General features: G+C 39.1%; 1 protein-coding gene and 1 pseudogene across 1 annotated transcript in view; one reads left to right on the top strand and one right to left on the bottom strand.

Annotated features, from left to right (window-relative positions):
• The window catches only part of DPP10 (dipeptidyl-peptidase 10 (non-functional)), a 1145057-nt gene that overhangs the window by 877077 nt on the left and 243627 nt on the right, over positions 1-24353 (bottom strand). The gene's annotated exons all lie outside the window — the stretch shown is intronic.
• Positions 255-813, top strand: LOC102869500 (annotated as a pseudogene).

Here is a 24353-nt window from a genome sequence, read left to right on the forward strand (position 1 = left end):
TGGTCTTTTCTTCCTCTTCTGTCTTTGTAATGACCGTTTGCACTCTTCCTGGATGATACCTTTGACATCCTCCCACAACTCATCTGGTCTGCGCTCATTAGGTGTTTTTATTGATATTTGATAAAATTCACAGAAAACGTGTATTTCCATTCACTCATTGTTGCATGTTTTCCTCCCTACCCACCCCCCAAGTTTGCTTTGCTCTGTAAAAAGATTCTTTTTTGTCTGGACTTGGTTGAGCAGAAGGCGCCATCATGGGAGGTGACATCCGCCACAGCAAGGACAGAAAGGTTCAGAGCAAGGAGCCCAAGGTCCAGGACATCTACCTCCGGTTGTTGGTCAAGCTCTACATGTTCCTGGCCAGAAGAACCAACTACACCTTCAATCAGTGCTGAAGAGAATGTTTATAAGCTTCACCCACCGGCCGCCGCTGTCTCTTTCATGGATGATGGGAAAGAGGAAGCTTCCTGGCCGAGAAAACAATACAGCTGTGGTGGCTGGGACCATAACAGGTGACGTGCGTGTTTACAAGGTGCCCAACCTGAAGGTGTGTGCTCTGCGCGTGAGCAGTTGGGCCACATTCTCAAGGCTGGAGGCAAGATCCTCACCTTCGCCAATCTGGCCCTGGACTCGCCCAAGGGCTGTGGCACTGTGCTGCTGCTATTGGGGCCGCGCAAGGGCCCAGAGGTGAACAGGCACTTCGGCAAGGCACTGGGCACCCAACACAGCCACACCAAACCCTACGTCCGCTCCAAGGGCCAGAAGTTCGAGCGTGCCCGATGCCGAAGAGCCAGGCGCCGCTACAAGAACTAACCCCAGATCCTGCTCTGTTAGTAAAATCACATTGGCTGTTAAAAAAAAAAAAACAAAAACAAACAAACAAAAAAACCCAACTTTTTAAAAATTATTTTTTTAATTCATTTTAATGAACATTTACAGAGACTTTGGATTTCGATTTATTCATAGTTGCATTTTTCTCCCTGCCCACCCCACCCAATTCCCCGAGTTCGCTCGTCTTTGAAAAGTAAAAGAAAAATTATTTCATTGGTATACAACTCCCCACCACCTCACCCCACCCCTGCCCAAGTACGCTCCACTATGCAACCTTCATTCTGGGCTCTTGTCATGACCCTAATACCCAAACATAGCTTTGAAACAGTTTTCTCTCCCATCTGTTTCAGTGCAGTATACATAAATTATCCAGTCTTTTTCAGTTTCACCCCAATCCTGATTTCAGTCCCATTCTACAACAGTGGCACTATGCAGTATTTGTCCTTTTGTGAGGAGATATTTCACTCAGCATAATGTCTTCCACAGCATTGTTGCACAATTTCCTCCCTCTTCTCCACTTCCCAATCCACTTTGCTATGCACTTCTTATTCTGGACTGTTGTTATGCAAATAGCACCTAAGCATATATTTCTTTTAGACAGTTCTTTCCCCCATCTGTTTCAATGCAGTGTTCATTACTTATCCCTTCTTTCCTTAGTTGCCCCTCAACCTCCATGTCAGTTTGGTTTTATAACAGTAGCATTATGTAGTATTTGTCCTTTTGTGACTGAGATATTTCACTCAGCATAACGTCCTCCAGTGTTACCATTTTGTATAATATTTTGTGAGTTCTTTGTTTTCAGTGCTGTGCAATATTCCATTTTATGGATAAACCACAGCTTCTGTGTCCATTAATTTGTTGATGGGCACTAGGGTTGCTTCTATCTCTTTGCTATTTTGAAAAATGCAGCAATGAATATGAGTATGCATACTTATGTTTGGATAGCAGTTCTGGTTTCTTTAGGGTATATTCCCAGTAGTGCAATTGTTGGGTCAAATAATATTTCTATTTCCAACTTTTTGAGAAAGTGCCACGCTGTCTTCCAGAGTGGTTGCACCATTTTACACTTGCACAAACAGTGAATATAGGTTCCAATTTCTCCATAACTTCGCCAGAATGTGTTGCTTGCTGCTGTGTTAATCTTTGCTATTGTTACTGGGATGTTGTTTTGATTTTCATCTCAGAGCTAGGGATCTTGAATATTTCTTCATTTGTTTACCAGCTGAATGTCTTCTTTGGTGAAGTGTCTGTTCATATACTGTGCTAATTTTGTGATTCAGGTACTAGAGAATTCTATAAATTCCAGATATAAGTCCCTTATCAGACATGTCATTACCAAATATTTTTTCCCCATTATTTGGCTTTCCTTTTTTACCCTGCTGGAGAAGTTTTTTGATGTGCATAGGGATTTGATTCTAAGAAAGTCCCATTCATCTATTTGATTCTCTCCTGGTCATAGGAAAATAAGGTATTTATCAGTTTCTCACGCTCTTTTTCCCTCTTCCAAATGTCATGGTCCTTAAACGCCCCCCCCAAAAAAAACCCCAAAAACTGGCATTACTCTTTCCTTTTCTTTATTTCAGTTTTTTGTGGGATTTTTATTGTTGGTTTTATTTTTTTTTTCCAAAGTACCATTAAACATTTAGGAACTAAATATGAGTTGCAAGAAGAATAAACTCAACTCATTGTCTGAGAGTCAGTTCCAACCCACAGCCACCATCTGCTGGATTTCTGAGGTTACAATCACAATAGACTGCTCTCTTCCTCCTTTGTTCTGATTCACCTGTGGCTCCAACCAATGATAGGGTGTCCAAGTTAAGAGTGAAACTCACTCTGGACTCCACCACAATGCCTCATATTTATGAAACTCAACATCAAGAAAACAAAGATTGTTACCACTGGGCCAAATGGCAGCATCATGATAGATGGTGAAGAGATCGAGATTGTTGACAGCTTCGGTTTGCTTGGCTCCACAATCAACACTCTTGGCACAAGCAGCCAGGAAATTAAAAGACAAATTGCACTGGGAAGCTTGCTGTCAGAGACCTCTCCAAGGTACTGAAGATCAACAATGTCATTCTGGAGACTAAGTTGCACATGATTTAGGACATGGTCTTTACAATTACTTGCTATGCACCAGAGAGCTGGACAATGACTAGGGATGATAGAAAGAAAATTGATGCCTTTGAGCTTTGGTGCTGGAGAAGAGTACTGAATATACCATGGACCAGTAAAACAAACAGGTTCATCCTGGAAACATGAAACTAGGTTGCTCTTTAGAGGCAAAGATTCTGAAGCTCCACCTGACATACTTTGGGCATGTTGCAAGGAGGGACCAGTCCTTGGAGAGGGACATCATGCTTGGGAGGGTGGAGAGACAGAGAATGAGAGGAAGACAGCCGATGAGATGAATTGATTCAGTGACTGGGATGATGGGGGGGGGGTTGGTGTATCAGAGATGATAAGGATGGCTGAGGATAGAGCAGGGTTCAGAGCTGTTATGGACAGTGTCACTGTGGGTCACAAGTGACTCAACAGCACACAACAACACCACAATATTATGAATATTCACTTTTGGTTCGCAGAGGTGAAAGAATGCTGAAATAATGATGATCAGAGCTAAGAGATAAGGCTGTAGTCAAGGTTCCAACTTTAACTAGCATGTACACCCTTCATTAAGTCACTTGACCTATATAGTTACCAGTTTCTTCACTTTTAAACTCAAGGGATGGACTAAATATTACATCATAATCATCTATGTTCTAAGAAATTTAAGGAGACCTCTCATCACCAAGAGAGAGAAAGGGGCTATATAATTAGAGCTCTTTAGCAAGAAACTCATTTTAGATGTAGACGGCTACTAAAGGAACAGCACATACATACATACATACATACATACATACATACATACATACATACACACACACAGAAAGAGAGGGAGAGATACACAGACAGAGAGAGAGACAGACAGACAGTGAGTCCCATATAATAGCATTCAACTTTATTTCTGTGATGGCTAGGTGTCTTTGAGATGTTTGGACTCCTGGCAATATTAATACATAGTAGAAGAAAATCCCAGTCTTACATCACCCTCCTAACTCATTCTACTTAGCACATGGTTGCAGGTCCTGTTTCAAGCTCTGCTGTTGGGTGCCATTGAGTTGATTACAACTCACAGAGACCTTATGAACAGATCTGTGCCTTGTCCTATCCTGAACCTTCCCCATTATCTGACATACTTGAGCCCATTATTACTGTCACTGTCAATCTATCTCATTGAGGGTCTTCCTCTCCTTCAATGAAGCTCCTCCCTTCCAAGCATGAAATCTTTTTTTCAAGGATCCTCCTTACAACATGTATAAAAATATGTGGGATAAAGCTTCACCATCTTTGCCTCCAAAGAACACCCATGTTGCACTTTCTCCAAGACATATTTGTTCTTTGTCCATGGGATATTCAGAACTCTTCTCCAATACCAATACTCAAAGACATTAATTCTTCTGCTTCTTTAGTCACTACTTTCAGATGTATAAGAAGTAATTGAGAAGACTGTGGCTTAACTTAGGTGCACATTACATGTGAGAGAGTTGATGGCTCTAGATCCTTTAAGTTTCTTTACGTTTTGAACTTGATCTCTCCTTAGTTTTGGCAGAGATTGTAAGTAATCATCAACTAAGCAATATACTTTCAGGTGTTCAAGGACTGTTAATTAAAATCTACCTCAAATTTGTCATTTCTGGAATAATCATTTACTCTAGTCTAATTATAGAAATCAGGGAATTATTCAAAATGCAAATAATTTCCATACCTCTTTTTTAGAAATGTTTACATTAACATTTGAATTTTGGGGAAAATTGAATAGTGAAACTTGTACACATACGGAGCTCTTTCAAAATTTGAGAAGAAAAAGATAATTGCAATCTGGACTTTAGAGACAGAGAGATGTACACACATCCCTTGGAAGCTCCGCTATATTTGGTCATGTTTGATTTCCCCCATCAAGTGCCCTTTTTACTTCATCATATTATCAGATTTCCAGGAGCAAATTGAAATCCATTCTTCCATTTCTCTAATGAGTTGATCACACAGTGTGATTTGTGAACTCCTGTAGGAGTGGGTCTAGGCATCCAAGCTATTTTCATAATAATATGATCTTTATCCTGGGTTGAAATTTTTCCCTTCTGCTTCAAAAACAACAATTGAAAAAATCTCCACATACCCGTAAGAGGTTTTTTGTTGTTGCTGTTGTTTTTTTAAAGAGTTACAACCTCACAACTTACCTTGACAGTGAACTATATAATTTCCTAGTTATAATTATATATATTCTTAACAGATGTTTTTCTTTATATGATAAAATGAGAATCAGACAAGATCTGCATCTCTGCTTCTTAAATATGGTTCTTGTCTGAGGGAGAAGCTTTTAGGAAGCTGTGTGACTTGTGAGGACTAACTGCTTTTTGAGAGGACAGTGCCTTTACTTAAAGAAATTAAGGAACAGAAAATTGTGACTCAGACGTAAGTGTTTGAGACACATTTATCATAAAAATAAATGAACTGAGAAATAAAAAAAGTAAAATTAGCCTTTCACTTTAAAATAAAAAGTAAAACATGTATTTGTTGCAAATCACACAATCTGATCTTTAAAGCAAAGTAGTGGATTTTAGAAAACTTGTGTTTTACATCTTGACTTTGCTACTTATGAATATGTAAAAACTTCTCTAAAGCTTAAAATAACTTATATTAAATAAAATGTTTGCTATGTGTGAGTTTTTAATATTATGTTTACATTTCATTAACATGTTGAAGTAATTTACATGATTCAGTGAATCATTATTTTCTGAATTACCATCACATGATGCTATCGAATCATTCAGAAAAATATCCATTCAAACTAAAGATGAAACAAGATAAGTAAAAATAAATTAAATATAGGGCACAGAAGTTATCAATAGCTACTGTATTCAAAATTAGGTTAATTTCATAAACCAGGATGCAATTCTCAGAACAGAGCAAGGAAACTACATCTTCAAAATCAGAAAAGGTGTGTGTCAGGGTGTGTCCTGCCTCTATACCTTTTCAATCTGTATGCAAAACAGATCATTTGAGTGGCTGGATTTTATGAGGAGGAATGTGGCCTCAGGATTGGAGGAAGACTCATCAATAACCTGCACTATGCAGACAACATAACCTTACTTGCTGAAACTAAGGAAGACATGAAGCATTTGCTGCAGGGGCTCAAGGACTGTAGTTTGCAATATGAATTGAAGCTCAATGTAAAAAAAAAAAAGATTATCACCATTGGACCAATTGCCAGAAGCATCATAAATGGGGAAGAGATTGAGGCTCTTAACAATTACAGATTACACAGTTATACAATCAATAATCTTGGCACCTGCAGTGAGAAAATCTAAAGATGAATTGCATAAGGAAAATTTGTTGTCAGGGACAAATTAAGTGTACTGAAGAACAAGAATTTCAGTTTAGAGACTAAGCAGTGCTTGATCCAGGCCATGATCTTTGCAATTACTTGCATCACCTCATATACTTTGACCAGTCTTTGGAGAAAGCTATTATGCTTGGAACATCAAGGGACAGCAGAAGAGAAGACAACTCTGAATGGGATGGACAGGTGCAATAATGAGGGTAATAAATATGGCTGTGTTAGAGACAGTGAGATTGTCTCAAGTTGGAGCAGGGTTCAGAGTTACTGTGCATAGGTAACTATGAGTCTTGGCTGATTTGACAACATGTAACAACATAAATATTTATACTATTGATTTTCATTCCATCACTCATATACACTCTGTCTTATAACATCAAATACAATTATACATGTCATTATTTATCTTTATTATTATTACTATTATTATTAATTTTAAAGAAAGTTTACAGAGACCTTAGTCTCCAGCCTGATATCATTGCTCTTCAGTACTTTGGAGAGATCCCTGACAGCACACTTTCCCAGTGCAATTCATCTTTTGGTTTCCTGGCTGCTGATACCAACAGTGTTGACTGTGGAGCCAAGTAAATTAGTTATTAACAATCTCAATCTCTTCATAATCTATCATAATGCTGCCAATCAGCCCAGCAGTGAGAATCTTTGCTTTCCTAATGTTGAGCTTCAATCCATATTGAAGGCTGCAGTCGACCTTCTGCAGCAAGTGCTTCAGGTCCTCCTCAGTTCCAGCAAGCAGGGTTGTGTTATCTGCATAACATAGGTTGTTAATGAGTCTTCCTCCAATCCTGATCCCACATTTCTCCTCATAAAGCCCAGCCTCGTGGATGATCTGTTCTGCATAAATTTTGAAAAGGTACAGAGTTCGGATACATCCCTGGCATACAGCCTTCCTGATTTTGAACCACGCAGTGTTTCCTTGCTCTGTTCTGATGACTGCCTCCTTGTCTAAGTACAGGTTTCACATAAGCACAAATGTTCTGGGATTCCCATTCTTCTCAGAATCAGTCACAATTTGTTGTGATCTACTTAGTCAAATGCCTTTGCATAGTCAATGAAATACAGATAGACATTCCTCTGGTACTCTCTGTTTTCTGCCAAGATACATATAAAAGAAAATTTTTGGAGGGAGCTTTTGTGGACTCGTGACAAGAAGCTGCACTGCAATCAATTTGAATCCACCAGCTACTCAGCGGGAGAGAAGGATGAGAAATCTCCTTCTTTGCAATTAAATGTCTCTGAAAACCCACCAAAACAACAGCATCAAAACTTTGCTATGTCCTTCCTCTTCCTTCACCCTAGCCATCCATTTGCAATAGGCTCCCTCTCCCTCCCCACCTAAAGTCAACCCTCAGCTACTGTTTTACTGTGTGTAAACCTTTCCTTATTCTTCTCTCCACACCCCAATTAAATCAAGAATGCTTGTTCTTTCCAGATTGTTATTTGCAATACATGTAATGTCTGAACATCCATTCATTTCAGATTGATTTTCCCTGCACCTATTCCAATACAGGGTTTATTATATGGCCATTTGTTTCCAGCTCTTCTCATCATTTCTCACCCTTCAACTACCCTATTTTTAAAACAATGGTGATCTACAATACTTTCCCTTTTTTGTGAGTTCTTTACTTTAGCATAATGTCCTCTAGACTCATCCATATTCTGTAGTGTTTCAGGACTTCTTCATAATTTTTCAATGTTGCATAATACTCCATTGTATACCATAGTTTCTCTATCCATTCATTGTTGATGGGCACTTGAGAGATGCTTCTATCTACAAAAAATATGAGTATTCATATACCTGTTTGTGTCTCAACTCAGATTTCTTTAGGGTATATTTCCAATAGAGGAATAAAAATATCAATGGGATCTCTAATTCCAACTTGTGGAAATGCCAGATTTCCTTTCATGTACCATTTTACATTACCATAATCTATGCGTGGAATTCCAATCACTCCATGTCATCAGAAACATTTGTTGTTTGCTGTCCTAGTGAACTTTACTGTTGTTCCTGGGGTGGGATGATATCTAATTGTTTGATTTGTTTTAATCAGAAAATTTTGTCAGATTTTGTCAAAAGCCTCCTCTGCACTGAGATGATCATGTGGTCTTCATGCTTTGATTTATTGATGCGGTGAATTATAATGACTTATTATTAATTCATTTAAAAGAATGGCAAAACACACATATACAATAAAAATAGCATAAAATGAAAGTTCACAATGTTTTCAAATTTACATATAAAAACAAATGAGCACAGTGGAGCATGATTTTAAACAGAAAGTATAGAAAGTTCATTGCTATACTTTTAAATTCCACTTCACAATTAACTTATAAAAAACTACTTGGCAAATTTTCAATAACAAAGAACATGTAAAATTTTCTGAAAAAAATCATTTTAAAAATGTTCCTTATACTTCTAACTACATATTTCAATGAGATCATAATTACCTTACATACTTCATCCAAAACAATCTATTGGAAAAAAAATTAATACAGGAGGAGATATAAAAATCCAACCTTCTATTAAACCAGACATTACATAGATTTGTAGAAATTAAGAGCTACAATATTCTCTTCATGGATTTTTATTTTATATTATTAGTTTTAATGAAATCCTATTTAAATTCACTGATGATAATTTTATTCTTTTTAATATAGTATTAATATTTTTAAATATTTGAAATAATTTTAATGCAATAATTCTATGTATATGTTCAAAAGCTCTTTGGGATTTTCAATTATCTTTCAAAAGATCCTTCATTAATCTTTACTTTTTAGTTTATCTTCATTTACCTTCTTAAATTGGACAGTTAAAATAATTATAGATTAACTTCTTAAATGTAGTATTATTATTGTATTTTTACAATACAGTACAATACAATGATGATGTTAATGATTAAGAACTTTCACTAAACTTTTCCAATAATCTTAAATATTTGATGCAAGAGTGAAAAGTGAGAATATATATCACTGCTCAACATTCACTGAAAATTCAATTTAATTCATACTACAAACATGATACAAAAAACTTAAGACACAATGCAGATGGAAACCTTTGCCTATCTAATGACTTGAAATAAAATAAAACAAGAAACCCAAGAGTAATGGCAAACGACACAGGCCAGTACACATACCAGTAAGTTAGTGGTGCAAACATGTAATGCATTTGGCTGCTGAATGAAAGACTGATTGTTCTCATTTACCCAAAGGCACAGGAAGTAAGGAATGATAATAATCTCATTTTTAAAAAATCAGCCACTGAATCCATGCAATAAAAACTAACTCACTCTCTTTCTCTCTCTCTTGTTTACAACTTTCAAAGGTTCAAAATACATGGTAATCTATACCACAAAGGTTAAGACATGTAGAGAAGCCAAAATGTCTGCATCAGTGGCCCAGTTCTTTCACTTTCCAGTTTTGAGATATTAGGAAATTCCCTCAAATTTTCAATGCTTAACTGACTGCTATTTAACAGGTAAAGGAGCCCTAATGGCACAACAGTGAAGTACCTAAGAGTTAAACAATTAAAACAACACTGGGTGGGGAAAAAGGGCAATTTGCTTCTGTGTTAACATTACTTCCTTGGAAGTTGTATGTGGTAGTTCAGAGTTTGTGCTCTTAGTTTGCTGTGAACTGATGAGATGCCAATGAGTTTGCCATTTCTTTGTTTCTCTTTTTTTTAATAAAATTTTTAATTTTTGTTGATTTACTTACAAAGTTCATACATATGTATTGTTTTTCACACAGGATCCTTCCCATTTACTTTACCCATTCCTCCCTCTACCCATGAAACTGTGCAACCCTCTCCCCTGCCCATCCACACCCCTCTGCTCCTACCCTTTCCCACACTTGGATTCTCATATACACGTTTTACTAGTTACCCTTCCATTTCTACTATAATGGTCTTATACAGTATTTGTGCTTATAAGACTGAGCTAGCTCACTTAGCATAATGCTTTCTTTTTGCATTTCATAGGATTAGTATGAATATTAAATAAATCAGTGCATTTAAATATTTAAATAATATCTGACACATAAAGAATTGTTAAAAAGATTCGGCAGGGATCTGGATAAACAGGACAATAGTGAACATATTTTGGTTTTGATCAACTTTACAAAATATGATGAATGGGAGTGATTGTATGAAAAACAATATGAATAAAGATAGTGTGAAAACAATGTATATGAACTTGGTAAGCAAAGCAGTATAAAATAAAAATTTATTAGAAAAGTGAATCTTACCTATTAGAACAAATTCTCTTCTAAATCTTCCAGAACTTACAAATTATCAAGTAACAAAATGCATAATTGGACAACAGAGAAAGATAGTAAATAATGGAATTTAATTTGCCTTTAAATAGAAATATAACAGAAAAGGCAAAACAGCAATTACTACTGGGACCCAAACACAGGTGAATTCACTAGCTACTCCATGGGTGACAGACAGTCTTTCTCCAAGGACTGGCCTCTCCTGACCACGTGCCCATAGTATTTGAGACAGAACTTCAAAATCCTAGCCTTCAAGAAGAGACTTTGTTTCAGCTTCTCCAAGATAGCCTGATTTGTTTTCTTGGCAATCCATGGTATGTTCAAGACTCTTCTCCAGAACCACAACTCGAAAACATCTATTCTTCTTCTGTCATCTCTAGTCATTGTCCAGCTCTCTGAAGCATAACAAGTGATTGAGAAGACTATGGCTTGGATTAGGCACACATTTGTCTCAAGACTGATATCATTGCTTTTCAACACTCTGAAGAGGTCCATGACAGCAGATTTTCCCAGTGCAATTTGTCTTTTGATTTCCTGACTACTGGTGTTAAGAGTGAAGATTGTTGATTGCGGAGCCAAGCAAGCTATCATTGTTAAAAGCCTCAGTCTCTTCTCCATCTATCATGGTGGTGCCAATTGGGCTGGTGGTGAGAATCTGTGTCTTCTTGATGTTGAACATCAATCCATATTGAGGACTATGGTTCTTGACCTTCTGCAGCAAGCACTTCAGATTCACTTTGGTTTCAGAAAGCAAGGTGTGTCATCTGTATATCACAGGTTGTTGGTGAGTCTTCCTCCAGTCTTGATACTTCACTCCTCCTCATAAAGCCCTGCTTCCCGAATGATCTGTTTTGCATACAGATTGAGGAGGTATGAGGACAGGATGTATTCCTGATATACTCCTTTCCTGATTTTGAACCATGCAGTGTTTCCCTGCTCTGTTCTCAGGACTGCTTATTGGCCCAAATACAGGTTTCTTATAAGCACAAAGACAAAGTGCATTGGGAAAATCAGCTGTCAGAGACCTCTCCAAAATACTGATGCAGACCATGGTCTTTGCAATTACTAGCTATGCATCAGAGAGCTGGACAATGACTAGGGATGATAGATGGAGAGTTGATGCCTTTGAGCTGTGGTACTGAAGGAGTATTGAATATACCGTAGACTGCTAGTAGAACAAGCAAGTTCATCATGTAGAGGGTGAAGCCAGGCTGCTCCATGGAGACAAGGATTTTGAAGCTTCATCTGACGTATTTTAGACATGCTGCAAGTCGGGATCAGTCCTTGGAGAGGGACGTCATGCTTGGGAGGGTGGAGAGACAGCTCGGGAGAGTAAGACTCTCGATGAAATGAATTAATTCATTCACTGGGATAATGGGGATAGGCGTGTTAGAGACAATAAGATTGGCAAGGGATAGAGCAGGGTTTAGGGCTGTTGTACTTAGGGTCAGTATGTGTCAACTGCACATAACAAAAACAGCATACTGATACAAAGGAATACTATGCAGCACTGAAAAACAATAAATTTGTAAAATATTTCACAACATGGCGGACCCTGGAGCACATCATGCTGAGTGAAATATCTCAATCACAAAAAGATAAATACTGCACAGCACAACTCTTATATAGCAGGTCTGATTTGGGGAGTTGGGGGTAGAACAGGATAAGAGTGAATAGATAAAGACGATTGCATAGGAACAGATTAAAAAAGAAAGAACTGTTTAAAATGAATATATGATTAGGCATTATACATATGATAACAGTCCAGAATATAGAGCTATATCACTGTAAAGAGGACTGGGCAGAGGTAGGTAATTGTGCAACAATAAATGAATATTTTTTAAAAAGTGAACTGGGAAAATTTTTAAAAAAGTGAACAGGGGGAAGAGGAAATGAGGGCAAGGGGATAAACTGTGCAACAATGAATGAATGAAAATCTAACTTGTCTATAAATACTCATTAAAATCACAATTAAAATGAAATTTTATATAAAAATTAAACAATTTTCATCTTGTGTTTGATGTTTATAAGTAATGCAAATCTCAAAACCTGTAAAATATTATTTCCACCTCATAAAAGCATAAGATGATAGTTTAATTGTTGCTTTGACATTTTAAAGCAGGTCACAGAATTAAATGACATCTTTGAAATTACAGTTGTCATAAGGTTAGTTGCAACATAATATAACATGACATTTTAACTAACTATAACCAAGAGCTATTATAGTAAGTAGAATAAATTCACTTAGTGTTTTGCATAACAATAACAAATCAACTGTCGAATTTAAGTCTTTAAATTTACCAACTGAAGAAAAAATAAGCTTTTAGTAGCAAGGGAAAACAAAAATATTTTTAAGAGTCTTTCAATTATATTTTTTTTATTTCTGTAGAGTAAGCAATAAAATGGTTATACAAGAACTGATAAAACTCTTCTATTGTTGATTCGAGTTTTAGTCATTCCCAGGTATTGCAGTATACAAACATTCTTAGGGTCTTTCTAATTATTCTGTGGTTACTTCAGTTACCAGATCTTCTACTTTTAGCCAGTCTCATGAAAAATGTTCTGATTTTGTTCTATTTTTAAATTTATGGTTCAATGAAAGCTAACAAAGCAACTGTAACCTCCACAATGATAACTACATTCTTTCTGTGTCTATAAATGATATACCCATAAAATTTCTATTTGCTTGCTTCTATGAAGATATTTTGAAACATTCAAGAATTGTTTGGCTTTTTAAAAAAAATTAACTTCTCTATTCTTCTAATTAATTCTTTTTTAAAAAATACTTTTAAGTAGGCCTTTACATAGGAGCAGATGCAACATGGAGGTGGCCAAATCTGACTTCTACCTAATTCATAAGGGATTAACACACTTAGTAACAAACAAATAACTAGATGGTTAGATATTTCAGCCCACTTGTTTCTGCACCTATTTCTATGAAACACTGGATCCAGCATTGATTGTAAGTTACCTCACAGTTTGTTCACAGATTGTTCACAGTTATGGAGTTTATGCCACAGGAGAAGGATGTGCAATCTCCTCCCATGAAATTCACTGAATCTGAAAACCTGCTGGAGTGTCAGCTAAGAGTCAGTTCTGACTCAACGGTACACAACAACAAAAACATGAGATTTATTACAAAACTAGGTTGGGGAGAGTATCACACAAATGTTTTAGTCCAGTAGTCCCAAACTAGAATAACAAGGCACAATTCTTCAATTAGAGAAAGCCCAGGTTCAGTTCAGCAGCACGAATGCAACTTTAGTTTCCTCAATCATTGAGCACACTATTACCTCACAGCAGTTATAAGTCAGCTTTTTCTTCAGTTATCTAGCAAGTAAAACTTTTTACTGTGGCTCCATTTTCAGGGTTCCACTGGTTACATCTTGCCACAGTCTCTTCACAGTGTGCCACAGTCTCTTCCTCCTCTTTCCACCACTTTTCTCCACAGTGTGAAAAGTGCTTTGCATTGCTCCCACAGTTGTTGAAGTTTTGTAAAACAGTGTATAAGTGGTTAAGGTACCTGGAGACAATGCCCCCAACGACAGATAAAAAAATTTGATAGAAAAGCCAATTTTCAAGGTTTCTGAAACCAAAATACCTTTTCTATACTGTGCTTTATCCAGCAATAACTAATGATGTCTCTGAATGAATAAAAACTGTAAAATTTAACAAGTAAAATAAGTTAATTTTTATTTTTTATTTCAATTCTGTGTCCCTAACTTATTTTTTTTAAAGTCTATTAAAAGTCATGTGGTATCAATGATATTGTTCAATAATTTCCACACTCTGTTGGATCACATTATCTTTGGAATGGAAACAAATATAGACCTTTTCCTGTCAGCTGGCCAAGTGGTTTTCCTCCAGATTTCTTGACACAACTTTGTGAGCACATATAGGTAAGAATCTGTTAGTTGAAACACATCAATTGGCATACCATCAATTCCTGAGGCCTTATTTTTTGCCAATTCCTTCAAAGCAGCTTGAGCTTCTTCCTTCATCACCAGAGGCTCTTGGCTCATATGTTGTTTCATGAAATTCTTCTTTGTCTGACAATTCTTTCAGTACAATGACTCTGTATGTTCTTTTAATACTTTCTGGATCATTTACTATTCTGCCCAAAGCATCCTGAAGTATAGCAACTAAAGGTTTAAATTTATTTTTCAGTTCCTTGAGCTTAAGAAATACTGAGTGAATTTGGCCCTATTGATTTTCTGACTCCAGCTCCATGAACATTTCATTGTACTATTTTACTTTGTCTTCCTGCGTTGCCTTTTGAAATCTTCTGTTCAGTTCTTTAATATCTTGAATTCTTCCCTACGTTTTGGCTTCCCAGTGCACTACTCCAATATTCAGAGTCTCTTCTGACTTCCATTTTGGTCTTTTCTTCCTTCTCTGTTTTTGTAATGACCTTTTGCAATCTTCCTGAATGATACCCTGGATATTCACCTACAGCTCATCTGGTCTTCGCTCACTGGTGTTCAAGGCCTCAAACTTGTTTCTGAGGTGGTTCTGAAATTCAGATGGGATAGACTCAAGGCCATATTTTGGTTCACATTTTGGATTTGATTTCAATTTCCTTAGCTTCAGCTTGAACTTTCATAAGAGTCAGCACCTGACCTCGTTTTTACAGCTGATATTGAGCTTCTCCAGCAGTTCTTTCCACAGATGTAATCAATCTGATTGCTATCCATACCATCAGGTGAAATCCATGTGTATAACCTGCATTTATGTTTCTTATAAAACATATTTGCAATGAATAAGTTGTTGGTTATGCAAAATTCCACCATCCTATCTCCAGCTTCATTTCTGTCACCGAGTCTGTTTTCCAACTACTAATCTTACTTCTCTGTTACCAATATCATTGATATCACATGCAAGCAAGGCTCTGCTTAAAATTATCCAAAAACGACTGGAATAGCACATCAACAGAGAACTGTCAGAAATGCAGGCTGGGTGTAGAAGAGGTCATGGTACTAGGGATAGTGTAGCTAATGTTAGATGGATCTGGGCTGAAAGCAGGGAGTACCAGAGAAATGTCTATCTGTGTTTCATTGATTATACAAAGGCATTTGACTGTGTGGATCACAACAAATTGTGGCTGACTCTGAGAAGAATGACAATCTCAGAACACTTGATCATGTTAATGCAAAATACTTTTACCAGGAGGCAGTCGTTAGAACAGAGCAAGGAAATACTGCATGGTCCAAGATTGGGAAAGGTGTATACCAGGGATGTGTCCTATCTCCAAAACTTTTCAATCTATATGCATAACAGATTATTTGGGAGGCTGGGCTGTATGAGGAGAAGTGTGGCATCAGGATTAGAGGAAGATTTATCAACAATCGGCATTATGGAGATGACACAACCCTGCTTGCTCAAACTGAGGAGGACGTGAAGCACTTACTGCAGAAGGTCAAGGATTGCAGCCTTCAATATATAGTATGGCTCAATATCAAGAAAATAAAAATTCTCACCACTGGGCCAGTTGGCAGCATTATGATGGATGGTAAAGAGATTGAGATTGTTAACAGCTTTAGTTTGCTTATCTCCACAGTCAACACTTTTGGCACCAGCAGCCAGGAAATTAAAAGACATATTGTGATTGGAAAGTCTGCTGTTAGGGACCTGTCCAAAGTACTGAAGAGCAATGGTGTCACTCTGGAGACTAAGGTGTGCCTGATACAGGCCATGGTCTTTCCAATTACTTGCCATATGCCACAGAGCTGGACAATGATTAGAGAGGATAGAAAGATAACTGATGCCTTTGAGCTGTAGTGTTGGAGAAGAGTATTGAATATACATACCATGGACTTCTAGGAGAGTAAACAGGTTCACCCTGGAGAGGGAGAGACCAAGCTGCTCCTTGGAGGCAAGGATTCGGACTAATCCTTGGAGAAGGACATCATGCTTGGGAGGGTGGAGGGACAGCATAGGAGAGGAAGACCCACTAAGAGGTTGATTGATTCAGTGACTGGGGTAACTTGGGTAGGTGTGAGATTAACACAGGATAGAGCAGGGTTTAAAGCTGTTGTACACAGGGTCACTATGAGTCACTATGAGTCACAGGCAACTCGACACATACAACAACAACTACATGTCATAATAATATATTCTATGTTTTGTAGAAGTGTTATTATTCTCATTTAATAATTTGATGCCAATTATTTCATTTAAATGGATTCAACTTTACAGTATATTATGGAAGTGTTTTACTATTCTTTTTAACTCATTCTTTCTAAATGCATTATAGTGAAGCCTGGTACAGTGAATTAGAAATAGCATATGAGGATCCAAGATGGCAGCGGAGGGAGAGACAGCGTGGTGAGCTGCGGGAGCAGCAAACCACTTAAAGCAGGGCCATTATGGCCTTCCACAGACTTCGGCTTATTGATAATTGAACATTTAAACAGTTGATGACTGGCCCTCAGTGAAGAATGAGGCTCAACAACAGGAATTCAAGGATTCTCAAGGAGAAATGGGTGAGTCTTGTGGCTCCCAACACCCCCCACTCCCGAAGATCCCTTGCCACTGCAGTCCATGAGGCTTCCACAGCCGGAACGAATGGATTCCCTCACCCAGGATGGATGCTGGCCACGGGCCCTCCTCAAAACTGGTACAATGAAGCCACCACACTGCTGCAAGGTGGACTTGATCTGGAGAGAATTCTTGGAGCCAGGATGGCAGCTGTGGGGGAAGCGGGCGCCCGCCGGCCACTTACACAAGAGAGGCTGCGCAGCAGCCGAGCTCCTGTGCGGCGCAGTGGGGGGGGCGCACCCCAACGGCCATCCGCGCTGGGGGGGCGTGCGCCTCCCACAGGCCTCCTGCGCTGGGGGGGGGGGCGCCACACTGTCTGCCTGAGTAGGAGGTGGGGGATGGGATGTTTGACCACCATCTGCAGGTCTGGGTCTCCTTGGATAGACCAAAGAAGACGATTACCTATGCATTGGACAGGCCAAAGAAGAAGATTACCTATGCATTGGACAGGCCAAAGAAGATGATTACCTATGTAATGGATTGCTGAAAGTCACTGTGAGTCTGATGACCTTAACAGTGGCAGCATGCACAAGAGGACCAACATCCTAAATGCACCACATATTTTGTTCTGTTGAATGCTTCTGCCAAAAGATGGTTAGACCTGGGGGGTGTCTGTTCACAATTCTCAGGTTCCCTTTATCATATATAAAGGGGGAGGGCAGTGAAACCTACTTCAAAATATAGTATGACCACTTATGGGGAGGTAAAAGTGGCAGTGCTGGAATTGGAAACACTATCTCTGACCACAGAGTCCTCAGTCAGGCGAGGGGACCAGACTGGAGTAGGGGCAGTTGGAGGGGGAGTATACCATCCAGCTCTGGGGGGTGTTGCCCTGCTTGGGATAGGCTGCCCTCGGCCCCCAGCTCGGGGCGAGCCGTCACGGCCCTCTGCCCGGGGCGGGCTGCCCTCGGCCCTCGGCTCAGGTTGAGCCATCGCAGCCCTCAAGGTGAGCTCCTCAGTCCCCAGATTGTGCCATTGTCCCCAGATTGACCCCTGGGTGGGGAAGGAGAAAAAAAAATAAATAAAGGAAAAAAAAAGAATGCCTAGTGTATCCAATGTTACCTAGGCCACCTTCTACCACTCTCCCCCCGCCCCAGTAAACCTGAAAGCAACACCCTCAAAGCCCTTCTATTTGTAACTCACAAGTTTGTTCTCTCTAGGTTTGCTCCCTTTCCTATAGGTAACCTTTACTCTGAGTTTTACTCCAGAATTGACCCTGAACCCAGTGCCAGTGACAAAAAGGAAATGTAACTGACAGCTAAGGAAGCAAAGGAGGATGGAGCCTCTGGGTTCAACCAGCCATCCCTACTGGACCCACCTGGGAAAACACTTTGCAGTCCAGAGGGGAGCAAATGACAGGAAAATATCTTCCAACAGAGCAAGAAGGCAAGCAGCTTTAACCCAAGACCAACAGTAAAGTGATAAAACGTCCTCCCTTCCCCCCTTTACATCTACGCCCCTGTTCAGCATGAAGAAGCCAGAGAGTCAGCATCCAACTCCCAAATCAATAAGACAGTTGGTTTAATTACCATTGGAAAATGCTTGTCATTCCTCTGTAGTATCTGGTCCCCTCTGGACCCTTATCATTTCCTTCACCTGCTCCCGCCACCAACCAAACTGTGCAGCTCTGCAACTGCATCCTGGCCCATCCTCACCGCTCTGCCCCCAACCCTCACCTCCTTGTACCCCCAATATGTTTTTCCCAATAATAAAAAAAGAAAAAAAAAGAAATAGCATATGAGTGGTTCTCTTGTAGATTCTCTATTCTCCTCTCTGATGTCAAAGTTTTATCATTCAAAATGTCTGTACTAGCCAATTACTGTCTACTTTTTGCTAAAGTATTTATTGTATTAAGGAGAGAGGATTAGGGTGAGAGACAAGCTCTACTCTACTAGAAGCTGAAGTAAGTTCCTGGGACCTCAGTGCTAGCTCTATTTTTTTTGGAAGCCTTCTCTCCAGCTACACTGCCACTGACAGTCCAGAATGCTCACCAATCTCTGAAAAACCAGCCTACATATCTACAGTCTCACAAGTCATTTCCCTGATGGGTCTAAGTCTCTGGGAGACCTTCAAGTGAACCAATAAACACAAAGAACGTGGAGGAATGAGGGAACTGAACAAACCATGGACTACTGAGATTGTTAATCATGACTTTATACATCTCAGTTGGAAGGAGGAGTGGCATCCACTTCCATAATAGCTTGTTTCTGGAAACCCTATGAACCTGGAGAGAGGATGAAAGGCACCCAAGCTTCAAGGACTCTCCTTCATAGGGTCGCCTGTGACTCAATGGTACTTAACAACACAATAACATACACATCAAATATCTGCAACAATGTGGACTTTGCACTTCATATAACTAGTCTGCTACTATTCTAAATTGAACAAATTATTGATATAATTGGTGTCAGAGAAGCATGGTTTGCCACAAAGGTACAGGTCTCTGTGACTTATGTCTTTGGAGGAAAGAAAAGGGGATAAACAAAAGGATGAGAAATCTTTAGTCTCTGGATGAGATATGAAATGACCATAGACTAATACATGCAGTCACTGACCAAAGGCAAAAGTTACAGAATATGAAATTAGTGGGTCTACCACCTGAGAAGCTTGTTACCTTGATGCTTACAGAAATGCAGAGTGGTAAGGAAAGATGAAAACTTATAATTCCTTTGTTTGTGCTATCGGTAGCAGTGGCAAATGGGAAGAGAAAGAATGTAGGAAATAAGACAAATGATATCAGAACTAAACAAAGTCTTACCAATTGTTGTATCACTTAATCTCAGGGCCTACATGGAAAGGGGAAATAAACAACATGTACATGCAACCAGAAAGATCTCTCTGATCTGTGATCACCAAAACTATAGTCCTAGAGGAATAAAAAACAATTGTAACCAGGGGCTATGGCATAGAGGAATGTCTATGTAGATCATTATTGGCAGCTTCCTGAAGAACCATTATTAAGATGGACTGCAAGAGTGACAAATTTAGGAGCAGCATCCGTGATTCTGAATGCTGCAAAATGGATGTGTGTGTTAATGCAAGACCCACAACTACCTATAAAACAATCATGAACAACACTGCAAGATAGAGTTACATAACAGATTAACCCAGAGAGGAACATTACCTTGATAGAATGGATGAGATATGTAATTAGGTTTGTTTATTCTTTGAAGGGAAACTGTCCCTCTTCTCTGAGCAACAAATGGAATACAACAGAGGAAGACGTTAATATTATGCATAAGCAAGTCATGTTAGAATACCTTTCTGTTACTGAGGACATTCATCCAAAGAGTATGCCCTTTAGAGGCTATTACAGGAATGGTAGTCACAGGAGTTCCTCCAGTTCATGGGCACCTCATATAGCTTTGCTAATGGGGAACAAGGAAACAATCGAAGAAGCTATGTTAGCTCTGTTGAAATGACTTCTCATTATGGGCTTTAGGAATATAAGACATGTCAGGGTGATTGATAGGCACATATGAGGAGACTATGGGGAGAAGAAGATTTACCCTAATAGTGTGGAGATTTTAAGATGGTTATTCGGGATTGGAATTAATATAGCAGACACTGATAGAGTTGAGACAAAAGTTTGTAAGGCAGCACTACAAAAATTTGGGTGAACCAATGAAGACTCTCTTTGACTTTTCACCATCTCTTCACCATTGAGAAGGCTTAAACAGTGCATTGTATTCATCCTGATCATGAGGTAATTAACTGGGGGGTGGGGGTGCATGAATTCCTTTGAAGCAGAAGCTAATCTTGTTGTGGTTATGTGCCTGTGACTCATAGTGACCCTATGTACAACAGCCCTAAACCCTGCTCTATTCTGTGCCAATCTGTCTCTGACACACTAACTCCAGTTACTGAATCAATCAACCTCATAAAAAGTCTTCCTCTAAAAAAAAATAATAATAATAAAATAAAAAAGAAAAAACAATCCTGGAACACACACACACACACACACACACGAAAGTCTTCCTCTCCTGCGCTGTCCCTCCACCCTCCCAAGCATGACATATTTCTCTAACACCCTCCACCCTTCTAAGCATGATATACTTCTCTAATGACTGGTCCCTCCTTGCATCATGCCCAAAGTATGTCAGAAGAGGCTTCAGAATCCTTGCTTCCAAGAAGTAGCTTGGTCTCGCCCTCTCTAGGATGAACCTGTTTGTTCTCCAGCAGTCCATGGGATATTCAACACTCTTCTCCAGCATCACAGCTCAAAGGCTTTTATCTCAAAGGCTTTTCCTTCTATCATTCCTAGTCAATGTCCAGCTTTCTGATGCATAGCAAGTAATTGCAAAGACTATGGCCTGGATCAGGCACACCTTAGTCTCCAAACTGATATCCTTGTTCTTCAGTACCTTGGAGAGGTCTCTGACAGCAGACTTTCCCAATGCAATTTATCTTTTAATCTCCCAGGTGCTGTACCAAGACTGCTGACTATGGAGCGAGGCAAACTAAAGCTGTTAACAATCTCAATCTCTTCACCATCTATTATGATGTTGCCAACTGGCCTAGTGGTGAGAATCTTCGTTTTCTTGATGTTGAGCTTCAATCCATATTGAAAGCTGCAGTCCTTGATCTTCTGCAATAAGCACTTCAGAATCTCTGCATAATGCAGTTGTTGAAAAGTCTTTCTCCGATCTTAATGCTACGCTTCTTCAATAGAGCCCAGCCTTCCAGATAGTTTCTTCTGCATATAGATTGAAAAGTTAAGGAGATAGGACACACCCCTGGTACACACCCTTCCCAATTTTGAACTATGCAGTAAGCTAAGCTAGTTGAACAAAACGTGGGTTGCCAGGAAGGCTCAGAACTTCTTGTACATCCCTCAGCAGGGGACCTGCAGATATATGTGCGTGTGTGGGTAAAATGGCCTGGAAGTAGAGAGAAAAAAAAACTTGAGGCTTCTAGACGCAGGAGGCCAGTGTACTCTAATCCCAAACTCATAGATAAAATCTTAAAAGGACTCAAAGTTGTGTTAGGAGGATATGAGAATGCAGTAATTAATGGAACTAAACTGAAAGTCTGGAGAATTGAAAAATATCAACAGGTATTGAGTTTATGATGTGGTTACATATACTTTATCTTAATATATTATTGGCATGTATATTAAGTCTTTCATTCATAGGGTCGCTATGAGTTGTGCTCCACTCAACAGCAATCAACAACAACAACATACTATGTCTAATTGGAGACCATTCCCTTTATCAGATATTTCCTTTTTTTAAAAAAAAATGAGGGTATAAAAGTCTGCCCTAAGATCAATACTGATTGGACATGCTACATGGGAACCATAAGAATTTCCTGACCCAGTCAGGTTGTTAATTTGAAGCAATATAGGATAACTAGTGGATAAAAATAATTAACTGCCTTGATTAAGTATATGATAAAAGCCTGGGTATTGGTGCCTTGTTATGTCCCTTATGGGCTGTAAAAAAGGCAGCCCAGCTAGTGAAAGTTAATAATAGACTTCTGAGGCCTAAATAAGGTAGTGGTGCTATGGCATCAGCAGACATAATATCAGTGGTGCAGAAAACAAAGCAAACCAAAGGAGACTGGTGCTCCTTTACAAATCTCCTCCGTTCTTGTCTCAAAAAAGAGCTAGCCACAGTTTGCTTTCACATGGGAAGGATTTCAACTTAACTTGACAGTATTACCATGGAGCCGTTTAAATTTGCCATAGCCTGCTTAGAAGCGACTTAAACTTAGAAGCGAATTAAACTATCCAGTGTAATTATGTATTACTTTGATGATACACCGTTAATATCAAACACTGAAGGAGAGGGTAGAGACAATTTAAAAATAGTGGTTGACCACACAACCAACAGAAGCTGTTTGGTAAATCTGATAAAAATCCAGGGCCCTGCCCAAAACAGTAATATTCTTTGGAATAACCTGGGCAGGAACCACCTGTGACATTCCACAGTCAACTGAGAAAGAGCTGCTGAGTCTACCTGCTTGCAAGACTCAACAGGAGGCCCAACTTGTGACTGGTCTTTTTGGATTTTGGAAAACTCAGATCCCATAACTTGCAATAGTTATTCACATAGTTAACTAGAAAGAAAACTGTGTTTGAGTGGAGGCCTGAGCAACAGCAGACTACGGCTGAAATACAGAAAACAGTTCCAATCTCCTTCCCCTTATGATCCATATTCAGACATGATTCTCAAGGTATCTGCACCCTGTGCTTATACAGATTGAAGTTTACTGGAAACACCTAAAAAAGGCAGCCTTGTAGATTCTGGGAAAGAAAATTTCCTGATGTTGCTGCATGATACATAGCATTACTTGCCGGCTATCAGGCTTGGTTGAGATTGCTTCAATGACAGAGGAATATAAGATTATTGTGAAACCTAAAATACCCATCATGTTATAGGTGATGTGAGAGATGTCACTAATAAAGTAAGTGGTATTAAAAGTTCTGTGATAAAATGGAAATGTTTCATGCAGGAATAAGCTACTGGGGGAACGCTGGGAGGCACCCACTATGTCCATAAGCAAGTAGTCTCTTTTCACATTATTCCCACCCTGGAATCACCTAAGAGGCTGTCAGAACCCACTGCCACATGGACAGTGCCCCAAACAACTTCCTGCTGATCAGTAAAAGGCTGGTTCACAGATGGCAGTTCTAGGGCACATGAACAGTAACTGAAGTGCAAAGCCACCACATTAAAAGTCACAGACAGCAAGACTTTGATTCTGGAAGGCAAGAACAAATCAGGACAATGACTGAACTGCATGTAGTCTGTCTTTCTAGAAATGACTGAGGAACTGGAGCAGTGGTAGGATTTATATGCTTGGAATTTTACTGCTTAATGAGCAGGAGCTCATACTGTCAGACAAACAGGTCATGGAAAACCGGACTATTAATGGGACACCAGTGTGGGGCATGTACCTATAGAAAGAATGCTGGGAATGTAGAGGACACATTAGAGTTGAACACTCATCAAAAGAATCCCCTGCCCAGAGGGTGACTGGAACCAGCAGGTTCATTTATGTTGGTGCACTCCCTTGTTGTGGCCCACTAGGGCGTTGAAATGAGTGGATATGGGGTTGTTGCAGCAATGCAGAGATGGGCTCAAACTAAACACATTCTCCTTTCTCCAACTGAGGTACAAAATAACAATAAAGATTGTTGTTGTTGTTGTTGTTGTTGTTGTTATGTTCCATCGAGTCGTTTGCTACTCATAGCGACCCTATGTACAAGAGCCCTAATGGCTGTTCTATCCTGTGCCAACCTCTCTGTCTCAAC

This window comes from Elephantulus edwardii, unplaced genomic scaffold (assembly GCF_000299155.1).
Source record: "Elephantulus edwardii isolate Elephantulus edwardi_28Jun2011 unplaced genomic scaffold, EleEdw1.0 scaffold00160, whole genome shotgun sequence".
In the NCBI taxonomy this organism is placed as follows: Eukaryota; Metazoa; Chordata; class Mammalia; order Macroscelidea; family Macroscelididae; genus Elephantulus; species Elephantulus edwardii.